This window comes from Aythya ferina (assembly GCF_964211825.1).
Source record: "Aythya ferina genome assembly, chromosome: 5".
Classification (NCBI taxonomy): Eukaryota; Metazoa; Chordata; class Aves; order Anseriformes; family Anatidae; genus Aythya; species Aythya ferina.
Window position 1 is genome coordinate 53,631,025 of NC_140301.1, and position 25,094 is coordinate 53,656,118.

Sequence of the window (25,094 nt, forward strand, 5' to 3'; positions counted from 1 at the left end):
ACATTTGCAGTGCTATGAAAAGTGATTTTACTGGTGCCAGTTTAGCTTATGAAGCACTCAGGAACAGCTTGATGAAGTCAGGAAACCCAGTCCTGGCTTCAGCTGGAATTTTCCCACAGAGTAAATCTTGTGGTGCCCATCCTGCCTTGGACCCTACTCACATGGACACCACAGTTGGGCTGGCAGCACCCTGTCCCATACCCAGCTGAGAGATCAAAGCTTTGGTAGCTTGCTGTGATTGGATTCAATTGGAGAAGGTCTCCTTCTTCCAGTTCTGGAGATGAGCACTGCCATCCTTACAAGGACAGAACACCAGGCTGAGGGACAGTTGGTTTATTTTCATATGGCCACACAGCAAGTCAGCACTAGAGCAGTGCGGGAGTTGGGAGCACACCGTGGTGCTGTGGTGGTCAGGCCATGCGCCAGTACAAGCCGAGACATTCTAGGATAAATTGGCAGTATGCACTCTGTGAAGTTTCCCTGCATTTATTTCATTATGTAGTGAATGATACAGCAAAGTAGTATATCTTAAAAGGATACAGAATAGATGTACTTGCTTGCTGAGGCTTTATACCACTGAATCCAAGCCTGAAGAAATGGAAGCTGGAACAAACTATTAGAAAAGTTAAAAGGTCAATTAAAGTTTTGAAAAACAGTGTGTTTTTTTCATAAGAAATCATCATAGGAAATGCGTAAATTCATAATTCTCATGTTTTAGGTCAAATTCTTAAAGCATTTTTATGTGTATTGTATATCTACATTAACTGTGTTTTAATGCTCAACAACATATTTAGCTAATAGGTTAGAGAGCAAATAAAGTGATATTTTTAAAAGTCCCATATAGAGAATGAAGACACTGAAGAAATTTTAATATGGCCATTAGCTCTTAGGATGAAAACAATTCATTGATAACTATTCCACGTGTTAGTCTGTGGCCCTCAGGGAGCCATAGAACTGTTCAACTTGAAGAAAACAAGTTTTAAAAATAAATAAATAAATAAATAAAGGAAGCACTTGAAAAAATTTCCCCGGAAAATCTGCTTAATGCTGGCAAAGTTAAGCCACGGGCATAGCTCTGTGGCTTGGGACTCCTGGAGAACTGTGCAAAAACTTGAAACTGGGCCTCTGAGTTCCTGGTGATAGAGTCAGTGTAATGTTACAGGAATGCTGTTGGTTTTTTTTTTGAACACAGGGAAGACTTCAGCAGTTGATCCTTGCTCCTTTTCTCTGCCCATTCTTCTCTCCTATGCAGAAATGTCATTTATTTAATTAGAATAAATGGGCTACGCTAAGTATTTGAACCAAATCTGGGATGTAGCAATATTTGGATGTGCCCTCAACCACAAACTCAGCATGCCCGTGCCTCTACAATGTTGACTTTGGACTCTTGAGAACCCAAGAACAACTGGGGCACTTGGGGCAGGAGAACAGGATAAGCAGAAGAAATTTTGTGGGCCAAGGAGCTTGACTAAACATTGTGTTCCAAAAGACAGCTCTGTACACAAAGAATAAGGGGAGCAATAGTTTATTCAAGTGCCTCAACACAAAACAGATGGTAAGAATTCAACTGAGCAAGGGACTGATGGGTAGCTAAAGCCAGCAGGCACAGGCAGGCAGGAATACTCAGAAGACTGAGACCCCAAAAGTGATACACTTACTACTGTGATATTCTCAGAAACTTAAATTTCTAAAGCCAATATGAGTGTTTCAGTGTTCAAATGGACAAGTAGTGTTTCCTCAAACTCTTTAGAAACAGTTTCTTTTAAGGGTCTTCAGGCTAGATGTTGCTAAAATTTGTTTTTCTGTTTTGTTTTGTTTTGTTTTAATGTTCAAATAAATCTAAAAGGTGCAGACAATCATCCTAAAAGCATTCATCACCTTCTATGAGACCTTCCCACCTCCAAGCAGGCTGTCTGTCCTAGGTTTTTTGATCTTTTCCTCTGAATTTCAACCAATGAACATTGACCCAAATGGTCTGTCATTATTGTTGTCACATTCCTGATAACCACCTCTAAATGTCCCTCAGGTACAGAGAATGAAAATGTAAAGTATTGAGCCATAAAGAAAAAAAGTCTGAGGTACCACTTTGGCTTCTGATGACAGGAGTGATGAGATATTTCATTTTGTCAAATTTAGAACAAACTCTATAATCATGTTTTTTGGAGACAGAATAGAACTCAAAACTATTGAGCCTAAATTTTCTTTTGCTTCTGGTAAAATACAAATTCTAGGCTGTAGCAGGTTTTTTTGTTTTGTTTTGCTATAATTTTATTCCCCTGGTAATCCCAGAAGCAGAACAAGAATTAATTTCAAACAAGGATCTTTATTGTTTGCATAGTTCAGTATTCTGTTTAATTGCAAAAACATGTTTGTTGTTTTTTTAATTTAGTTTTCTTTGAGAAAGTGATGGTTCAAATTAAGGGGAAAAATGTTTTGCAAAACTCAACAGTTTTGTGAAAACTTAAACTGTTTTTCTTCATGTTGTCTAAAGATTTTAAAAACACTAAATGCTACCAGCTTTTTAATATTTCTTTAAAGGATAAAAGACCTAAATCAGTCATGGATTACAGTCAACTAAATCCAGAGAAGTAACAGTGGGTGAAGTTCCTAATCACACTATCAAGTTAATAAATATCTTTTTTTATTCATTGTGAGTGAAGTTGTTCTGAACATGCAGGTGAACAAATGGATTATTACTCACCAGAATTTCTCTTACAGCTCGTTTCCTTATTGCTATGAATAGTGTGTAGATTCTCACTGAAAGAGACAACATCTGTTGGGCAGGGAAGGAAGGTTTGTCAGGGTTTTTTTGAAAAAAAAAATCAAGTTAAAGTGGAATCAATCTGAAAATATTATTTCACAGTCCTGAAAGTGAGATCTTGTTTAAAATCACCAAAAATTCATCCAAAACTTAGGTGTCATATGAAGCTTGACATTCATTGGGAGAAAGATATCATAAGATTTGTTTCTACACAATCTACATTGCCTGTCTTGCAGATCAATGGAGAATCTCCAATGGGTATTAATGAAAAAGCTGCATTTTGAAGTATCTTGAACTTTAGCAGAAATTATCTGATTTGAAAATTCAGACAAGATATATATATATATATATATATTGGTGATCATTTAAAATTTTGTTGTCTGCCAGTAATGTAGAATTAATGGCATTTTTTTTTTTTTTGCCAGCATTTTAAAAGATCCAATAAGACTTCTCCCTGATGCAAGTGTTAATTCCATCTCTTCCAGCTGTGGTGTATTGCAGACAAAAGGACCTGTATCAAAGATTTAGATTGGCTTTTGCTTTTTGACAATCATCGTGCTTTTTGATGATCATCGTAAATTTTGATGATTGGCTTTTGCTTTTTGAATGTTTTCTTAGGATCCAGAACGAAACAAAAACATTTGGAAAAACTGTTATGTGGGCACGTACAGTCTCTGTGTTTGTTTTTTGTTGGTTGGTTGGTTGGTGCATTGTGTTGTGGGGTGTTTTGTTTGTTTGTTTGTTTGTTTGTTTGTTTTACAAGAACTTAAATGTCCAATAAACCTCAGCTACATATTTACCTAATCTACAAAAATCCGTCAATTTCATTAAACATCACAGGAGGCAGAAAATTATGAAGTTCTGATTGCTGCCTTTGGGAAACATCACCTCATTCCAGAATTTAGGTTTCATATTGTTTAACATGTTTATATATACCAAGAATAACTTGTCTCCAGATGGGGTAGTTTGCCAGAATCCAATGTGTAAAGTTGCTCCATTGGACACAACAGAAGTACCAAAAACTCCTGTAAGCTATAGCAAGTATAATCCATCCTTTTGCTTATTTCTACTGTGATTTTCAAAAACACAATCTGTAATAAACAAAACAGAAATAAACTGAAGTGAATCTTGAAGGATATACAACACATTTAATGTGATGCAGACTTTGATAAAATATCTGCAATTGACCATATCCCAGCAAGTGATTTACAAGGCATAAATCATTTGTACTTGGAAGTCAAGTCCCGACTCTGATGAAGGGAGTGCAAGTTTTTTCTTTGATTTCCAGGGGCCTGGATTTTACTGTAGGCACTTTTTGTTGTTGTTGTTGTTCTAAAAACACAATTAATATGGAATTGAATAGACATATTACATTACAGTAGGTTTGATGTCTGTTACTCTTTTTAGAAACTCCTTATGAACAAAATACTACACATATTGTAGACCTGATATGGTAGCAAAGAGATGCTAATTTGAAAGAGAGACTCTCTTGACATCAAAGAATCAGTAATGTAAGCCCAAATCTTTCATTTATACATTTTTACGATATTCATAGAATCACAGAATCACAGTCACTTAGGTAATTTCACCCAATAATGTTCTTGTATGTACCAAAAAATTGTTTGAATTTGCAGAACAAGTATTAACCCCTGGCTCACCTAGGCGTTTAACTATATGCTTTCCTGTAAAAAAGCAAGCTATGCCTGCCTGCAACAATAGGAGTATTTCCATCAGAATCAGCAGCAGTTCCCATGTCTTAAATTAGCTGTATCCCCAAACTCTTGCTGAATCACGAGTTTTATGATTAACTTTGCAAAACCCAGTGTTAAATGAAAGAATCTCTGATATGGACAGCATCCTTTGGTTTCTTTTATCTTCTCAGAGCTATTTGTGATTTCCTCCATGACTTTCCCTTCCCCTGGTGACCTGAGATGACCCAAATTAGCTATGTTGCACTGTGTGGAAAACATTCTCTCCAATCCATCCTTCCCCATTTCTCACTCTTAACTTATTGGCCACCCACCCCTCTTTTTTTTCTTTTTGTTGTTGTCCAAATTTTCCTATTTCCAGCATATGTTTTAAAATTAAAAAATGCTTATTTGGCAGATGGTATAAACACTGTACCTCAACAGATGTTTTTAGTGTCAGTGCAAGAAACAGCCACATGCTGATGCGGTTCTGGTTGGCACTATTTCTTGTCTGGAGAGACTGACGCTGCATGAATATATTCATTTTACTGCTGGTTTCTTTTTGTCATTTTTTTCCCCACTGTTCCCCTCTCATGACGCTGTGGCAAATTTGGTGTTTCTGTGACTTGTACCGTCTTTGCTTATGACCTTGTTTTAGAAGTCCTCTGTTTCTGAAGGCACAAACTGACCTGAATTTACCTTTGAGCTTGTCTGCCTCCCCTTTAGCTGTGTTACTAGGAATATGTTTTCAGGTTAACTTCCAGCTTTTACCAACTGTTTTTATGTATCTCAATCTCACTATTCCTATCCAAAATGTATTGCTATGCAGGCACATGTATCAAAATAATTAGGGCCTCAGTGAGTACTATCCACAAGTTCAACAGTTTTTTTCTATTTACTCAGCTGGTCATGTTCTTGTATGAAGGAGGGTGTTGGTTTTTTTTGTTTTGTTTTTTTTTCAAGCTGTATTTGAAACAGGGGACAGGTTATATAAGGGCATAATAAAAATATGGCTTTTGTGAAGGCACAGGCAAGAGCCTCTCCGTCTAAATCACCTTCTGTCTCCTAATCTGAAAGGATTTTTCTGGCTTTCTGATAACAAGGGAGATTGTTCTGCACAAGTTTGTGCCAGGTAACAGCTGAAGATGAGGACAGGAACAGTGGAAAAAAAGTTTTAAAAAGTGAAGCTAAAAGCTATGAATTTAGAGTGCACACTGATCTTAAAAATCTCTGCTGGTTGAGTGTTACCAAATGATGCCATATGAGACACCACAACATTTCCCTAAGCTTGCGAAAGGCCATAATTGTGGTGCTCCAGATAATTTCATGCAGTAACAGCTTATAAAAGTTGACTCTTTAGTAGAAATCCTATGCCTGATGGCCTAGCACAGATTATCTTGTTCTTTGTTGTCCCTCTGCATGAAGAGTGAATATGGTTAACACACATTATGGAAGAAAGAGTGAAAATCAAGTGATGGTACACCTGATTTTCAAATAGCAAGCATATCTGCCACAACCATAGCCTCACTATGAGGGTGCTCACCTGCCTGCCATGTTTGCTCACTCTGAATCTTTGAAAGTGCCCAGCATCCAGAAAGTCAACATGGACAGTTCCTGCTCTCCAGGAAGCAATGAGAGTTTCCATTCTTTCCCTGCCCTTTATGCAAACCACCTCCTGGAGGTGCTTATCTCCCCACCCAGACACTGGCTGTGAGACTGGGCACCTGAGTTTTAGGTATGGATATCTTTATGCTGAAGTTATCCCTTTGGAATTCATTCCAGCACTCAAAGAGCACATGATGCCAGCCAGAGGTGTGTGATATGTTGTCCCCTTCTCCACAATGGTTTTGAGAGAAATGATGCTGCTGTCTGGAAGGAGCAGCACAGGGCACAACTCCAAGGAGTAGTCCCTCTGCTCATTTTGCATTTCACTTCTTACTGATCCTTGCTGGGCTCCCTGGACCTTTCTTCTCTCTCTGCTTTATGCAAATGCATGAAGACATCAGTTAAAAAGTTGGGGTGATAGAGCTCAGCTTGACCTTAGGTAGCACTCAGTGGACTAGCATACCTCTATTGCAGCAGGCACAAACATACAAGCCTTTAGTGTCAGGGGTACGTCTCATTCTTCCGGCTGCTTTTCTCACAAACAAATATTTATTTTGGAGAAAGACGGGGAAATCCAATTCTCTACTTGTGGTTTCGATTCCTTTTGTCTGCAACATGTTCTGCTAGGGAAGTGATGCACAGCGGTTTCTTTTTCAAATTTGCTTCTGGCTCGGCAAGAAGGTGGGTGGCAGGGCAGTTGGAAGTCATCAAGCATAAGTAATAATGTTTAGTAACCTTTTGTGTAACTCAGCCCTCCAACATATTCAATGTCTTCCTTTTCCTATTCTTATTGGGGGACAGATCCTTAGAGGTCCTCAGTAACTTTAAATTTAGCTGAGACATTCCAAGTCCTAAACTTAAGCCCACAATCTTTCTAATCCATACTGCAAAAAGGGAGCCAACCACACAACTGGGGTAAAGTGAAGCAAGCCTCCCAAGGGCAGTAGAAGAAGGCAGCAACAGAACAATTAACATGAGCAGGCCACAATAACCTCCTCACACTACGAGTCAAATCCTGATCTCCTGGTCACCACTTGAGTAGATAAGGATCTTTATGGAATATGTATATTGAAGATAGAGCAGGTGCCAGATTTTTCTCAGCCCAGTGGTAAGCATAGCTGCCTTATTGCCACTAATTAAGCAAATGTTAGCATGAAAGACATGTTCAGAGGAAAAAAAAAAAAAAAAAAAAAACCAACAACAACAACAATAACAAAAAAAAAACCCACTCCCCTAAATCACAGTAGTTGCAATTGGTTACTTGTTAATGACAAACAGTGATGACTGGTGATATTTATTCATGTGGTAGATTTTCAAAGCAAAAAGTTGGGTTTAGTATCCCCAGCTAAAGCTTTCCCAAGAACAATATGATAGACCATTCAATGTGCTAATACTCAGTTCTAGTCATGCTTTTCATGTGCAGATTTTGGAAAGAGAGATTCCTTACTGGAAATTTTATTTTTTACATAATCATATATTTAATGCATAAATACATTCATGCCATGGAAGTAGGCAGGAGAAATACCTGTTTTTTGACCATGTAAGCTTTCCTTCTAAAATAGTTTCTCTCTTGTTCCTTTCTGTAGAGGACAAACTGATTCTGTCTTTCTTGATGTCCACTGTCAGGAGAAAAGGTGAATGTGAATATATATTCACATTCTGAAAAAAGCTTTCTAAATTTTAAATAAGTTGTTCTATTTAACAGTGATCCCCCAAATACCTATTGACACAACATTCACACGGAGGACACAACAGAGAGCTCCAGGTAAATCTCAGCAGATGATAGGAAAAATGAAATTTCTCAGTATTACCATGCACTTAGCTGAAGTGGCATGTTCTCCAATCACAGATGCAGCCTTGACTGTTGTATCAAAATTCTCCATGCCAGCTCTTATCTACATGAATGGTCTGCATGCAGAGATGACAACATCCCCACATCCTTCAGCTGGTGGCTGAAATCACCAGAGATCACCAGGAATTTGTGGTCTTGTCAGAAATCAGAAATAAGGTAGAACCTTACAGGCATTCAGTGTGTATAAAACACGTATGAAAAGCAGACAAAATTCAAATTTCTGAGATAGAATTCCAAGCCAGTAATAAGGATGGGTCTCAAAAGAAACATCCCATAAGGAATGGATACAACACACAGGAGAAGACCCTCCTATCCTCCAGGAGAAAGCAAACTAACAATAAACATTTTTACATATGGCAAATATATCAGTGAGCATGTTGCTACAGGTTCATGGGAAGGATGTGAGAAGGGTTCTTAACACAAGTTCCAAGTCTTACAGAGGAGAAAATTCCATAAAAAAAATGGAAACAGTTTGATTAAAAATTTTAGAATATTGAGGACCAGGATCCAGAAATAATGCATCCACAGGAAATGGAGGATGCTGCACATTTTGTAAGTAGACTCTTCCTAACCATCTAACCATAGCTCAACAGATTAAAAAAATAATAATAATAACTCAATCAATCCAATCTAAAAAAGTAAACTAGCCTTTTCAGTAACATCCAGGGTTTGCCTTGACCCTGGAAAATGAGAAAAGAAACAGCCATAGAAAGAGTACAAGCCAACACTTATGTCTCGAAGAAGTAGAAGTATTCATTCTGAAACTGTCCACACAATTCTAGGAATGAATATTAGGCAGACATCACTAAAGACTGAGGACTTCTTTTCTTGTGCTCTAACTCTCTCTCTGAAGTCTATCAAAAGATAACTATTCCTGGAGGTGTTTAAGGCCAGACTGGGTGGGGCTTGATCTAATGGAAGGTGTCCCTTCCCATGACAGGGTGGGTGGAATTAGGTGATCTTCAAAGTCCCTTCCAACCCAAGCTATTCTATGATCCTGAAACAGCTGAGAAAAGCATTGAAGAATGAGCTCTCTCTCAAGCTTCCAACAAACTTTCTGCCCACCCATGGTAATTTGCATTTATTGACTCTCATAAAATGAGCTTTTTATTCAAAGAAGAGAAATAAAGAAACTTCTGCTGGTACTGAAATCTTGTGTTTGAGCTCTAGGCTAATGAAGGAAATGTGCTCCTAACACCTCAACTTCATACAGCTGGTGCTGGAAATAGTTGCCAGAAGGGTTGGGGACGTTCACAGTGTTAGAGATGAAGGCCCTGGGTTAGTGTCATGTCCCAGTGATCATGACATCCAAGAGATTCCCAGATGAATAGTCATGGATTAGATAGTCAACAGACTGCTTCCAACCACTTGGCCCTATGGATAAAGACCATGTTAGTTGCAGAGGATTTGCTACTACAAGTGACACAGCTAACCTCTGTGAACCCCAGAGATCTGCTGCAATAAAACCATAAAAGATGGATTCTTCTCCTGACAGATTTACTGGGCACATGGAATCTGGGTTAAATGGCCTTAAAAACAAGGAAGAGTGTAAGAAAGGTTTTCAGAGCGTAGGTACATCCTCTAAAGAACTTGCAAAATTTGGTGCATGAAATCTTCATTGTTGTCAAAGTAGAAAAGCACAATCTGACCTAGTGCATGTGATTTCTGATTTAAATAAATTAATTAATTAACCAATTAACTAATTAAAAGAAAAAGGTCAAAGCACTGGAGGAGAGGTTTCTGAAGAACTGAGATGAACTTGTAGAAGGTATACACAACTCCTAAGTTAGAGTTAAGGTTGCTGAAAGAATAAAATATTTGTTCTCAATGGCAAGGTGTATGTATACCCTCTGTGCGAATGTATATGTTGATATTATTAAAGGCCTTAAGATCACTGAATCATAGAATCACAAGTAATCTTATACATCTAGTCTTACATAACCCATACCTTCTGAATATATTTCAAAATAAAAACTTCACTGGTGGAACTTGAAGCAATTCTTTGCAATGGTGTAACAAAAAAAAAATAAAAAAAAATAAAATCTGACTAATCCTTAAATTGACAAGACAAATTTCAGTATTCACCTTATGAAAAAAGCAAACAATGGTTTTGTAAATTCTTAGTTTATATTACTGTGACTTGGAAACTATTTTTGTAAATGATATTATATTGGAGGTCATGATTTTCCAAATATTGAAGCACTTGTTTATAGTTTGGTGTTTAATAACCAAGTGCATTAAACATTTTGTGCTCTAAATTTACCAGTTCTTGGATATTTACCAAATTTTCTGCAGTTTGCTGCTCCAGGAAAACACTATCCAAGTTTTGATGACAGCTTAAATTACTTTATACTTTTACAGCATTAATAATCTGCAATATTAGAAATACACTGAAAAGAGGCAATTAATTACTATCATAATTACTATTGTCAAGCTAATCCCAGATTTATGTTTCGTATTTACTTCTCTCCCTTATATTTGCTTTTATTTTAGATTTATGGGAAGTTTATTTTTCAATAGAAGTGTTTTTGATACACACACAGATTGTGCATCAAGCCATCCTCAGTTACTGATAAATGCCAACCTGTATAAATGAAGTTTTGAAACCAGACTGTGGTTACCATACTCAACTGTGGATGTACTAAAATTAGGCACATGTATTCCCATTTAGCCACTTGAGTTATTCACATCACTAAAAAAAGGCCACTTGTTTAGGTGCCTTTAGTTAAGTGACTAAATTGAGACCCCATGTGGCATGCATATTACAAAATAACAAGAGCTTGTTCCTTAATAGGCTCCCATGAAAGCCAACGGGAATTTAGTCATAGAATTCAAAGGGGACGGACTGCACCCAACTAGCGGATTGTGTAATAGCTTTTATTTTGATGTTAGGTTTTTGGTACTTTTTCTCAGTAAAAGATTGAAAACACAAGTTAATAAATCTTCTAATTAAACCACTTACCAATATTACAACATTAGTGTTGGGATAAGAACAAGCAAAAAGAAAGGCAATTATAAAAGTGGAAAAGAAACAAAGACAAAGGAAGAAAACGGGACAAGTAGGTGGATTCTGTCTTTGGCTGTTGGTTTGGCTCTTTCACTCTCTCACAGTCCTTTGGGGATCCAGACTGGGCAGCAGATTTCAAAGGTGTTGACAAGCCTGGCAGACCAGAGATTTCAATTTGTACCCCATCAACAATGCCAGGCAGCTGTAAATGGCTAACATTCTCTGCTTCATGATGGTTCCAGGATTAGGGATAGGTTTTTGCTTTAAGTCCACTATGGACTCCCTGCTCAGAGGCTCATGCTTACTTAGACAGTGAATGCTTTCAGTCTATAAGCCACCAGTCTAGTTTCTTTTTCTTCAGCCAATATAAAAGGGGCAGAAATCTTTTAAAAGGTGGATAAGTACTTCCACATTTTTCTCTTATTTGCTCCCTCTTTCAGGAAACAAACAAGAAAAGTATGATGGGGTCCCGCTCAACCATCTTTCTTTCACAGGGATGGGTATGTACATTCTGAAATCTCTTCAACAGTTTGGAAATCTTCCATCATTAATTTGAAGGCATATTAAAAATTTTGTTCTTGCATACAGGACTTACAGCACCAATTTGTTCAAAAGTAATATTAGAATTTTAGCAAAGGGTGGGCACTTTTCTCCAAATTCTTCCTTTCCAGCTCAGGCAGGTTTTTTTGTGATAAAATAAAAATGGTCTATTCTTGATACCTGAGCTCAGCACTACCTTCTAAACAGAATCAGAAGGAGGGCATTATCTATCGAAACTTCACGAGCACCCTCTCCGTCCAACCCAGTAAGTGGATATAAGGCATTTGCATAGCCATGCTACCTTATAGATCAGTGGGACCACCAGAAACATTGGACATTACAGCCTCCTTTTTCCTTATGACATGACAGGTCAGGGTTGTTAAACTTTGGTTTGTAATACAATGATACAGAATGGACAAAAATGACTGAAAAACAGATGACATCTTTTGATATTGTCATTAAAAAAATAAATAAAAAAGAAAAAAAAGAAAAAGAAAATTTAAAGTTTTTTTTGTTTTGGTTTGGTTTTTGTTTTTGCTTTGTTTTGTTTTGTAATCTCTATTTTCTGCATTGCAAACCTGAGGTTTTGGCTTGAAGACAGAATCTCTTAATTTCTGGATAGTTGTGATTATTACATGATTCACACTGAACCACTAAAATAAATGGAGTTCTGCCACTGGCTTCACTGGAAACTGGCACCAAGCCTTCATTTGGTAATTTAATGTCTGTTTTACAGCTGTAAACCAACGCACAAAGCGTATGGTTTCTGATGCCTCACAAGTTAGAAGAACTGCCTAATGAACATCATCTTAGCAAATCACTCTTTTATGTATAATTTATTATGTCTTCATCAGTGAAACCAACTCAAAGCACAAATGCAAAGCAAATATATTGGAGCTGAAATTAGAACTATAACAATACACAATGGTAAATGTGCAAAACATTTTATCTTTCTTCAGTAGTTCTAATGGAAGCCTTCATGAACTTGAAAAAGACTACTACAAACAAGTACTGCCTTCATTCAGCAGACTTTGCAAAGTTGAAGAGCTTGAAAAAAAGGGGGAGGGGAGGGGAGGGGAGGGGAGGGGAGGGGAGAGCAAGGGAGGGGAGGGCACGGGAGGGGAAGGGAGTTTCTTGTCCCTGAGTAAAATCAACATGGATGTTGATTTTTTTTTTTTTATTTGAAATCAGTACCTTGCAAAAATTAATTAATTACTTAATTAATTGAGATTAGTTACATGCCACTCTGGAAAATATCGACAGAATTACATTTTTTTAAACTACTTTTTTTTTTTTCCCCTGCCACTTTCTGTCTTCCCAGCAGGTGTCAATAAGAAAAATTGCATCCAGTGATTCTAAAACACAATGTGTTCTGAAACACATATGGCTGAATGACAACACGAAATACTTTTTTATCTTATTTTTTCTTTCATGGCCTAAATCATTAATTTGCAGTGTGCCACACATAACTCAGTTTAAGAATAAAATTATCTCCGGATATAGCATTTCTGGTGTTGCCAAACTGGTCACTTATAGTTGTTTATCATCTCTTTGTTTAATCTGCATAGAGTTGAAAAGAAACAGAGTGTTTTTTGTATACATACTGGGACATGGAGAGGAGAAATACAACAATATTAACAGAGTATTTCTCAGCCTTCCTAGCTACGCTTGTTGTGTTTGTCTACTCAGCTTCTTGCCAACCTTAAAATTCATTAATAGGAAAAATACTGAGTTCATTGGCTGCAACACCTCCATTGTAGAAATCAGACTACTACTATCTACCACATGTTCTGGCACAAACCCAAGTTCATTCTCTTCTTCTTCAGACTTCTCCCTCCATCTCACTAAAGACCCACAAAATTGCCTGTGGAAACAAATGTTTTAGAAAAAAGTCCTGACAAGGACAATCCCTAATGCTGCCACTTGATGCACAGAGCCACAACAAGAGAGCACAGAACTTCATGGAGGCCACTGGGGTACTGCCTGGGTGTGGAGATGTTCCCACATGGAAGAGATTATAGAATTGGAGAATGAAGCCAAGCAATTTGTTAATCCTTCCTATGATCATGTATTTTGCATATGTTGTGCAGCAACGTACCTTTCAGTTGGGACTGGTTATGTTATGCTGAAGTTCATCTTACGTAACTCTGATCAGTTAGACCACAGATGCTGAATTAAGTGGGCCTTCAGGAGTTGGCCTTCTTGCCCCTGAGTTCTTGACAGAACCAAGAGCAAAGTGTACCAGGAGTAAAATAAATCAAGAACTGAAGAACAACAGTTAAAACAGGGCTCTACATGGACTCTTTATCCCAAATTGTCTTGTTTTTGTTTTTCTGCCATCTGAGCAGATTTCTGATCACTGCATACTGTGTCCAGGTTTCCTTAGAGTTCTGCCAGAAATAAGAGCCGGGGCATGTTTATTTCTGAGGGCAGATCCAAGAGAGGGGATAAGTTCAGCCAGCTAGCAGGCGCTAGCATCCAAGGAAGCGAAAGAGGACACATAGAGAACATAGACACTAAGCAGGAATCGGGTTTTTCAGTGGGACCCAGCATATAAGCATTCATGTAGCCTAGATTTATGAGTTTGTAAAGGTGCCCCTCTCACACTTTGATGGCCAGGTGTCTGGTCATGAGTATTACATAAAGTTCAAATTTTGGTGCTGAGATTGGCCATTGTTCATTCCTTTGAAATGATGAACATCAGGTTGAACACCTGGTTTTTGAGAAAACTGTATCATTTTTATTACAGTAATAAAATCAAAGAATAATAAATTTGGCTTTTTAATTGTACAAGCTAACTTTTAATCTAACTTTTAATTTATAATTTTAAGGAGGCTAGAATAGTACTGGTAAGTAAACTAAATCATTTCTGTTCCTTCTCTACTGCAATTGCAAAGTCTGCATTTTCCTTCCTTCTTTCCCTAGATCAGGCTCATGAAATTTATCTTGCAATGCTAAACCAACAAACCAACAACAACAAAAACTTACCAATCTCTATCAGAGGAATGTGTTTGATCCACTGCTGTGAGTATTTTTACAAACAATCCCAACACAAGGATTTGAGTTAGCTACCTAAATTAGCTACTTGTGACACATATTATAAGTGGTTCAGACAGACAGGTTTCTGCAGCAGCAGAGATGCAATGCATCTAGGCTAGATATTTGTACTGAACTGCCCTAGAAGGAACTGCTTGCATTCCTTATTCAGGGAGAGTTTGATACATCTTCTCAGTCCTCTTTTGAAGCAAAGTGTCTTTAAGAGGGTTTTTGTTGAAGTAAATGATCTATTTCATCCACAATATTTCCATTCAAAGGAGCTGAGGTTTTCCATGTAATGGTGCCACAGTTTCTGTCAACTGACTCTACACAGATATCTTGAATCATAGAGCAAGTGTTGGAATACTTTGCATGAGCAGAAAGTGATTGTTCAGGCAGTGTCTGTAGAGATACAGAGGACAATGACTGCTAGAGCAAACTAGCCTGGCATGGATTCTTCACCTCTTTGCATTCTTAAATCAAGACTAGATGCCTTTCTGAACTACAACTTCTAATCAAAGGTAATTTGTCTCAGTCCATGAGTAACTAGTTTAAATTATGTAACTTCTGCTATATAGGAGCATGGACTAAATTATATAAAGATTATTTCCTGCAAAATGTTGATATTAAAAATAAATCTTCAAATTTCTTCTCACACTCAGGGGTTTATTAAGGAGGTCACCAGAGATTTGTGAGGTCTCTTTGAACAATTAATTTAATCCTGAGTATGAAAGAAAGAGAAAGTTAGCAGATATGTGAACTTAGAAACACAGATGATTATGAAAAATCATATTCAGCAACTACTCAACTACTTCAAGACAAAACAATCCATGCTTTTGCAACTGTCCTGGATTCTTGCCCCAAGTTGCTCCTTGTTTCAAAGCTGTATGGTTATGTAAAGTGCTACTGACCTGAGAAGCACCAAGATTAGGGTCTGTTGAATTTTTAGCTATTGATAATATGCAGTTAACAAACAAATTAGCCTGTGCAGTTAGAATGCCGTTTGCAAAGAGCAAAATTTAAGACAGTCTTGCTTTGACACTTTTGGTATACTTCTATTGTTCACTTTCTAAAAACATCTATGGCACAGAACTGACACTGTGATGGAAATAAGGTTCAGATTATCCCACTGTAAGATACTAATAACCAATAACATTCTCTACCATAAGTAAAAGTACATCAAGTATTTCCTGTGTAATTAAGGGAACTGGCATATTTTTAATGGCACAGCTTATTTCAAAATTAAAGGTGTGCATATTTTCCAAATTTAAATTCAAAAGAAAATAAAAATACAATTCATCAAATACACTTTTCATTAATTTCTCAGCTAGTTCAAGAATTTCATGTTTATTTTTTCAACAACAGGAAGCTGCTTAATGACAAATTATAATAAATGCAGGCTAGACCCTTCCCTAGAAAAGGTTCTGTCCAGCTGTATTTTTATTCGGAATGGATTGCAATCACTACAGGAAGACAATGAATTGCCTTTTTCAGTGTACAGAAATAAATTAGAAATCAAAAACTTATTTTTCAAAATTAAAGGTGAAAGCACAGGAAAGCTACTTGAAAGGACATCTGTCACTTTAGAAAGTCTGTAATAAATATATATATATATTTACCATAGCAACATACAGGAAAACTGCTAGGAGAGTGTTTTAAATCAAGGCATTCTGTTCTGTCCACAGCTTTTTTGCATTTAGTTTTTTAGTTCACTTTACTCTTATCTGTTTGCCCAGAACTAATTCAGACTAAGAAGCTATATGTCACTCAGTAAACAGTATAATTAAAAGTCCTACTGCTACAGCTGGTTTGAAGCATTTGGGAATTACAAGGAACTCATATTAAAAATAAAAAGGATGTAATCAGATCCCCCTTGTACAGTTTAATGGGCAAGAGTAATTTCATGATTGCAATTGGTTTGAAGGTAGTGTATTGCTCTAATTATGTATATCATGTATACACACAAAGACTAGAATCTATATAATCATGATGATTTAAAATATTCTTGGTAACTTTCATGATTACGTTTAATCTGGGGAAAGTATTTACAAATCACAAGATCGCTTTATACCATGATGTAAGATAGAACCACGTTAATGATGGACACCAGACACACATTTAAACTAGACATTGTGATGTAGTGTCCAACCTCCTGGATGAATGTAGCAAAGAGAAGCAGACTCATGTCTGTAGCATTTTCTTTTTTAAACTACCAAACAACTAAACCACGTTTCATTGTTCAGCATGCCACTGGTGAGGATACCTACACATGTTAGTCTTTTCCGTGCCATACTATACTTTCTGGAAAAGTCATTCCAGATGGATGTCAGTTTGAGTATATGAAGGCTGCAGACTTGTTATAATTGTAGTACTAAAACAAACTGTGCTTGTGCTAATATTTTCCATATTCCAGTTCAGTCCAGAGTAATTTTTGCTTACTTTTTAACAAAATCAGTTCTGTCAGTTTTTGTGTTATTAGATGATATGTACTTTTCCCATATAAATTGTACACTGAAGTGCCTCAGATAAAGCTGAAACTAGAAACTTTAAATGCTAGATTTTGTAGATCAGAGCAGTGATTCAGGAAGCAACAGGAGGCTGAATCTCACAGGTTTCCATTTCTAAACTACAGCTATTCTATATTAGCATGTTTAAACTACCAGATCTTGGAGTGCTGTTTTTATAGCAGGAGTTTTGCAGATTAATACAAGCTTGTTTTTTCTTTTTTTTTTGTTTGTTTGTTTGTTTCCTAAAAAGCCTTAAATAAGAATGCTGTCATTATGCAAATATACTTTAGAATACATTTGTTTAAAAACAAAGCAAAACAAGCAAACAAAAAACTTCATGTTTTCTTTCTCCTTCTCTTTCTCTTCATTTCTCTTTTAGTTAAAATAACTCTGGTAAGTGAAAAGCCTGATTCTACAAAGTTCTGATTAGCTCCTGCAGAAGTAAAACCAATGGAAGGTAACCATGGTCAGCGCCTGTATAAACAGGCTTACCTGCCAAATCAAGAGAAATACTGAGAAATACTGAGAAAGCAAAAACATAAAAGAGCTAGTGGAAAGGCTGGTTTATATTTAGTGAAAACACTTTTTTATTTTAGCACTTTGAGTTTTACTTTGGAGCTAAGAGAGTAAATGAAATGATTTCTTTTTAGCCAGTACACAGGGTATACAGTTGAAATTGTTTCCGCTGCCCAGAGGAGAGGACATAACGTTCATAATATGGATATTAATTATACAGCAGTTTGAATCAGGGAAGTTATCTGGACGGTATACTATCATCATATAGCTCCAAAGTTTGGGGTACCTTTGGATAAGAGTCCAAACTGCATTGATTCAAGACTGTGTTTATTTGTTTAAAACTTCTGAATATTTCTCTTTTCACAAGGTTTACAGTCTGATTCCACTCTCAGTGTTGCTTCAAATTGTGCAATTGCATTTTAATCATTTGGGAACAGCTTCACTTGATCTCCAGTAATTTCATTGAAATATGTTTCATTATTTATATTGGAATTATCTGATTGTTCACAAAATATGTTTTGCACACATTTTGCATTCTAAAACTTTGGAAATTAAGTCCTAGATATTGCTATCTTAAGATTTTATTTCAGTTCACAGTAACACTTCATACTTCAATGAAAAAAATATTTCTGAACACAAAACACATGACATTAATTTTGGATATTTTTCATCTGCTTTGTCTACATCAGTTCAGGTAGCTGCTGTGCCAAATGCTTAATAAAAGTTTTGTGTTTAAATTACAAAGAACTCTATTCAATGAAACAGCAGAATACCCTTTTGGCTTGCCCAACTGGATACATAACAGAGACATCTGGAAAATTGGTCTAATTTCTCATTGTAAAATAATGTAGAAAAGTAAGAAAATCTTTCCCTGTTTTCCTTTACTGACAGGATTATATCATGTAAGTGATTATAGGCATAAAGGACATCATTACATATACTGCTGATCCTATTTTAATTATTTTTTTGTGATTCCAATTTAAGAACTCATTTATTTTTTCACTCACACCTGACATATTCCTGTTGTTATGCTGACATTTCCAGTGAATTATCTCCTCCAAAACCAAGGAGTGTCTCTCAGGTCAATTTTGAGTGGTTCATTTTGTATTTATTTACAGATGCAGAAAATAGATCCGCCATGGCTTTGTTTCCTCTCAAGCTGTCTTGGGCTAATTCTTTTCCTATCATGGGGCCACTCTGTCCTTATTTAACTTGGTTATATTTAAATTATGTCCTGTAACCTTTGCCATTATTTTTTCCTTAATAGAAAAAAGATGATACACTATTAACGTGGCTAAATTTTCCATCTAAACCATTCAAACTTCAATACTTAATACATTTGAGATTGCCTAAAATTTTCCCCCCATCAAGAACAAAGAGAAACATATTGGTAAAATAAGCAACTTAAAGATGACAAGCTTACTGTCAGTATTCTGCTCTGTATGTGAAGTTGGCAGCTGCTTAACACTTACTCCACTTTCATAATGATGGACACTGGAAAATGTAGTATTTTTCTCTCAGCCTTTCCTAATTCACTCCATATGTAAGCAGAACTTCCATACACTTACCTCATGCACCCAGATTTCTAGCACCCCCTCCTCATGTAGGGGCAGGTTCTCTAAAGCAAAAATAAAAAATAAAAAATACCTTGGTGGTTTGTGGTTTTTATACACACTCTCAGTCTCACATACTCAGAACCACTAAAAATCAGCAGCTCCCTAGAGAGCTAGGATTTAATTTGGATCACACGTTACCGACCAGACTAGAGAGTATCTTTACAATAACAATATTTACTTATATTCATAAACAGATGGTAAAACAACACAGAGAGAAATGCTTGAAGAAAAGTGAGCAGTTTAGAACAAAAACAATGGCCACAACAGATAAAGATTGATTTGCTTTCTATTAACAGAGATGCATACAATATTTAGTTCTTGAATAAGTATAGCTTGTTTTTTCAAAATATATTGTAGGTCAGGTACTTCTTCTTTATCTGTCTATCTTAACACTGAAAATCAGGTTTATTCTATTCTTCTATTTCTTTGGTCACTGCCTTTTTACAATGCAAGATAGAAATCATGAAACAGCATTAGTACACACAGCACCGGAATGCCTTTTTCTAGAGATGTTTCCAAAGAGCTGACTTCACTGGCCATAGTTATATGCGGCCATGTGCAGAAATACCACAGATGGACACAAATACCAGAGCAGAACCTAACTCCCATAGCTGTTTAGCTATTTTCTATAATCATCACTATTCTTTGGAATAGTTGCAAGACTAATATAGTTTTTAATTTGGTTCATTTCTCTCTCCCTATACAACTATTATCCCAGATGACTATATATTTTTCTCCCTTTTTAAGAAGGTTGGTTCATATTGGTTTACTCTTCTCAGTTATTTTAACATGTCCTATTTCATGCAAATCTTAGTCTATAATCAGGCTATTGAAATTGTGCTTTCACTGGACTTTTCTTTTATACACAATCTGCCTTGAGGTGAAGAAGCACTCACATGAGATGCATACATACTTTGTAAGATAATTCCATGGAAAGCATTCTTCTATAATGTAGGTTTTCTTGATTTCTACCAGAGTAATTGAGCTCTTCCCACAACACCCAGGAAGACAGCAGTAGTCTCTACCCCTTAAAAAATAAATAAAATAATAGCAAAGGAAAAATTCATAAAGAACAATTATTTATGCAACTCAGAGAGGAAAGGCGGCAGGAATTGGTACTGCATGATCCCTTATGTAGCTAAGGGACAATTTGCACATTAAGCTACACTGGGTAATATGAAAGTTGAATCTAGGCTACAAAAGTCAACTGGAGTTAATATGCATAATACAGAAACTTTAACCATCAATCACTTCCTGAAAAATTGTCCAGCTGACACTCTCTGGAGTGTCATATACTTCTACCATTTTTCTATTTCATAACTTTCTGTCCATTTATAGGATCCCTTCAGACATAGAAGATAGTCTGCTTAAAGGGTGGCAGAAGACTTAGTGAAACTACAGATCCTGCTAAAGAAAGTAATTTTTATGCATTTTATTTTCTGAAACATATAAGACCATTTTTTTCCTGTGATCAACTGTAAAATTACAGTACTCCTTTTTCATGACTCATTCATTGACCCTAACCATACTACTAAGACAATCCAGTTCTTTGAGTCAATGTTCCTTGGGACAATTTACTACAGATGTGGAAGAAAACCTCAGCCCAGCATGAAAACGAAGACTTATTTAATAGTTATTTTAAGCATTCATTTGAAATTATTTGTTTGTAAACTATGTAAAGATTTATTTCCAAGATATATGAATGTCTAAGCATTTGTTCTGTTTCTGTTTGATTGTTCATTCAAACTGGCAAACAACAGCAAAAAATGAAGCAAATGAAGACTACTGTGCAAGTTAATGTGTGTGTTTACCTGGCAAACCTCAGAGGAGAAGACTGCTGCTTGCTATAAGCAGGTCATTTGTACAGCTAAACTGTACAGCATGTAAGCAGCAGCATAGAATTCTGTGTAAATTAATTAAAATCACTCCTGTAAACATGTTGTAGACATACCCTATCTAAAAAAAAAAAAAAAAAAAAAAAAAAACAGAGCAAAAACGTGGTCTGACATAATTCTTGAACCACTGGATGTCAAAAATTTGTTTCCTATAACCATATAAATAATAATGTGCAAAAATCAGTTTCCTATAAACAGGCAAATTTCACTGCTCCCAGACTGTCTTGTGTTCTAAGAGTTGTCAGCAAAGAGACTATCTTCCTATGTACATGGGGGCTTCTAGGCAGAACAATAGTGCTTTTTGTTCCTGTCTTCTTTTTTTTTTTTTTTTTTTGCCATTACTAGTGACTTTTCCTGACTTCAACACTTTTGTAATAAAATAGTGGGTGTTTGATTGTATCTTTTACTTGAGGTCATCCCAAAAGACTACAGCTTGTCATAAAAAATGGACTTACTCTTGAAACTAGCAGGTGCCAGCCTCAAAAAAAAACAAGAGGGGAAAATTTTCCCATAATACATAATTATGCAGTGGGACACTGTATACCAGATACTCAATACTATTAGTTCACACGGGTTCAGAGGAAAACTAGACAAGTTTATGGAAGATAAATCCACTGAGACAAAGTCACCTCAATACCACATCTTTACCCCTGGGTTAGGAAACCTCCTACCTGCAAACTGTTGACCAGGAGAATATTCTTGGGAAGTATAACTGCCTCCTTCCCCGCCTTCACATACCTCTGTAGGCATAGACTTTAACGACACTGTCAGAGACAGTATGTAGGGCTATTGTAGCTATTTCTGCAGCAAGCATGCAATAGTATGTTTAGGTCAGAGGCAGACTTCAGTGTTGCTGGTGTTCCACGTTTGCCTCAGTGAAAGCCCAGATGAATTGTTGACAGAAAGCAACCTTTTGAGATTTATTGTGGACAGTTGCTGCTAAAAGAAGTTGCAAATTAGACAACAAGCTTTCCAGGACAGGAGTCAGCTTTTTGTTATGTGTTTATATGGTGCCCACAAACAGCTCGTCTGATGAGGACAACAGGTTTCCTGGAACAGTAGGTCCCAAACATTTCCACTCACCACCTCACTTGAAAGGGCATCATGACCTCTCCTTTTCTAACATTTCTGGAATTGTGTCAAAACTCATAACTCCTCTGTCTTTTATATTTCTGTGATTGCATCCCCAAGCAGGAATAACAAGCCCATGTTTGGGAATTAGTGTCCATGAATGCTAGCATAATGCAACAAACACAAAACACAAAAGGAGTGTTTTGTTATCAAACAGAAATAAAATTCAGAGAGAGACTGAAGCATAATTCTCTCTAGCAAAATGTCTGCAATTGTCATTGAAAAACAAAACAAAACAAAACAAAACAAACAAACAAATAAAAACAATAGACCAAAGAGAAGAGTTAACCAGAGTTTTTCTCATTCTTCAGAAGAACAAGCAGTGAAGCCATAGATGCTTGCCAGCATTTGTTGCCATTTAAATAGTACCAAAGACACAAGTGCTTGGAAGAGAAAGGTTGTATGTGATCTAGCAAAGCTGCAACAACAGCACTCTTATCTGTGGTGCTGCAATAATATGAGCAAATGGTTATAAAATTAGTTTATAAGGGCAAAAATAGCAACTTGCCATAACATTTAGGCTTTTTCTCCCTTTAAAAGTGTCTAGTAAACAAAATACAAAGATGTTAAGAATTATCCTTTCCCAATTTTCTTTTGTACATCTGTTATCTCCCTGAAGCCAATTTTCTCTGAGAAGTTGATGTTTTGTTGAAGCAAATCCAGTAGCTGTACAGCTGTGCTGCTGTGCAGAAAAGCAACCCATTACTCACCATCCTGAGAACCATGCAAAACTTGGGAAGGATAATTGTCTCTAAATTTCAAGACTGTTCATATTTTCTCCCCTCTTACAGTATTCCAGAGAGTAAGGAGTAAAACACAGCAGAGATCTTATAGCATATCGAATACTCCTGCTGTAAATGCAAGGTACTTTCCATCAAGGAGAAGTTTCTTTCCATTCAGTTTGCATTTACTGCTGGGAAACAGACTGCATATGGGAAATCACCATGCCGTAGATGACATATTGCAAGATGATATTCCAGCTTATCTCATTCACATACACTCACCTTCAGAAAATGAAAAGAGAAGGTCATCCATTTTCAAGAGCAAAATGGTGAAATTTTAGACTTTTTTTAAAAACTTTACATACAACCCAGGAAAACCAGATGACCAGCTGTTTTAAGAGTAATTTTACCACTAATCATTGTATATATGCCAAGTAAATTTGTTTTGTCATCATACATCAGTGTATTTAGATGTATCCTCTCTATCCAGAATTGAATTTTAACCAACTTATAGGCAATTAAATCTAACACATCACTTCCTAGCAACTCCTATTGGAGATAAACATCTTTGCAAATTTTCACCTGTCATTTATATTTCTGCTCTGTATTTTTTTTCTCTTTCCTGTCCAGCTTTTCTATTTACATAGTCACAGCTGTCCTGGTCCAAGCACAGTTTACTGGTGAATATGGGTGTAGCTCCAAAGTGGATATTGAAACGGCTTCATTGCATGCACCTCCCTTCTTCTAGAATGAGAAGTGTTAAGTGTCCTTAAATGTTTAGAAATGCAAATATGGACACTTGTTACTCTTCATGGTGTCTAGGAATGCAGTATCACCAGAACTATTCATAATATTTGTTGGAGAGAAGACAATGATTTTTAGTTGGAATGGTTTCTGCTTTCTCATTTCCAAATAATCTACAAGCATTGCTTTGGAAATTTCCCTGACATGAAGTTTCAATGCAATGCTCTGTGAGTGCTCCTTGAGTTAACTCATGCTCCTGTATATTAAAGGAGCCCATAGATGACTCTCAATGATTATCCTTTCATTTCATATCTGAAACAAATGTTTTTTTCTACAAAAACAAACAAACAAACAAACAAAACTGTGAAGACGGATGTTCCAGTTACTCCTAAATAATGGAGTATACTCTTCTCATCCTAAAACCAAAGTGTTCAAAACTAAGTTGAGGGGTTGGCAAACTCTGTAGTACAGTTTTATAGCTTGTTCATGCTGAGTGTTCCTTTAGGAGGTGCTGTATAAACCAGCGATACTCAGGTCTTAAGGGCCGTAAGAAGAACTGGTTAAAGATAAATAATGTTACACAGAATAGGTCCATGAAATCCCGTAAGCAAATTTTTCTTCATGGAACAAAATATTATGACTTCCAACCATCAAAAAGTTATTAGTTCTGAAGAGCAATAAACAGTGAAACACACCAGAGGAAATGTGCATAAATCAGCATGAAAAGCATTTCCTCAGGGACATGCACCCCTGTTGCAACCTTTCTTTTATCTGCTTTCTCCTGTGGATTTCCTCATTCTTAGCATGTTATTTAATTCCACAGTAGTGGAATTAGTTTCCAGTTTTATCAGTGTTCTGTCCAGTTTGCTCAATTCACTCCATTCATCTTCATATACTGTCTTTAGTGAAGTATTATTTTCACTTCTGCACCACCACCTCCTCCTCTCAACCTGGCTCCTCTTCGTGCCTCTAACCCTCTTCCTTCTAACACTAATTTCTGCTCTTTTATTTTGTATTTTCCTTTGCTTCCTATTTAGCCTCATACCAAAGACAAGATGTCAGACCATTTTTCACAACTAAGAACGGATAGTCCACTCTACTGTGAGCACTGTATACTTACCTTTATGCTAACCAGCATCCTATGGAAAAGGAGCCTGGCAAACTGTTCTCAGTATTTTTTTCATGTACCCCCCCATGTACCTTGATATCTCAATGAAAAGCCAGTCTTCTCCTGTGTATGTTTCACCAAGGAACATTAGACATATTGTATTTTGAAGACAGATATTGTCTGCAAAGCAGACTCTAGGGGGAGAAATACCTAAATAGTTGTTTTGGGTTGGTTGGTTAGTTGGTTGGTTGGTGGGATTTTTGTGTGCTTAAATGCACGGATGTAGCCACACTTTTTGATACCAGCTCTGCTACTACTTATCAAGGAATTTAAGACTAAATAATAGAGAAAGGAAATGAGGAAAAG

The 25,094-nt window shown here is 36.6% G+C and overlaps 1 long non-coding RNA gene across 4 annotated transcripts in view; it reads right to left on the reverse strand.

The window, feature by feature from the left end:
• Positions 1-480: 480 nt before the first annotated feature.
• Positions 481-25,094, reverse strand: part of LOC311437606 — a 161,950-nt gene continuing 137,336 nt past the window's right edge. For all 4 annotated transcript variants that reach the window (XR_014693578.1, XR_014693579.1, XR_014693580.1 and 1 more), the window contains 2 exons: positions 2,702-2,757; positions 481-613 (listed from right to left, as the gene is read on the reverse strand). This is a non-coding gene — a long non-coding RNA (uncharacterized lncRNA). The remainder of the gene's footprint in view (positions 614-2,701; positions 2,758-25,094) is intronic.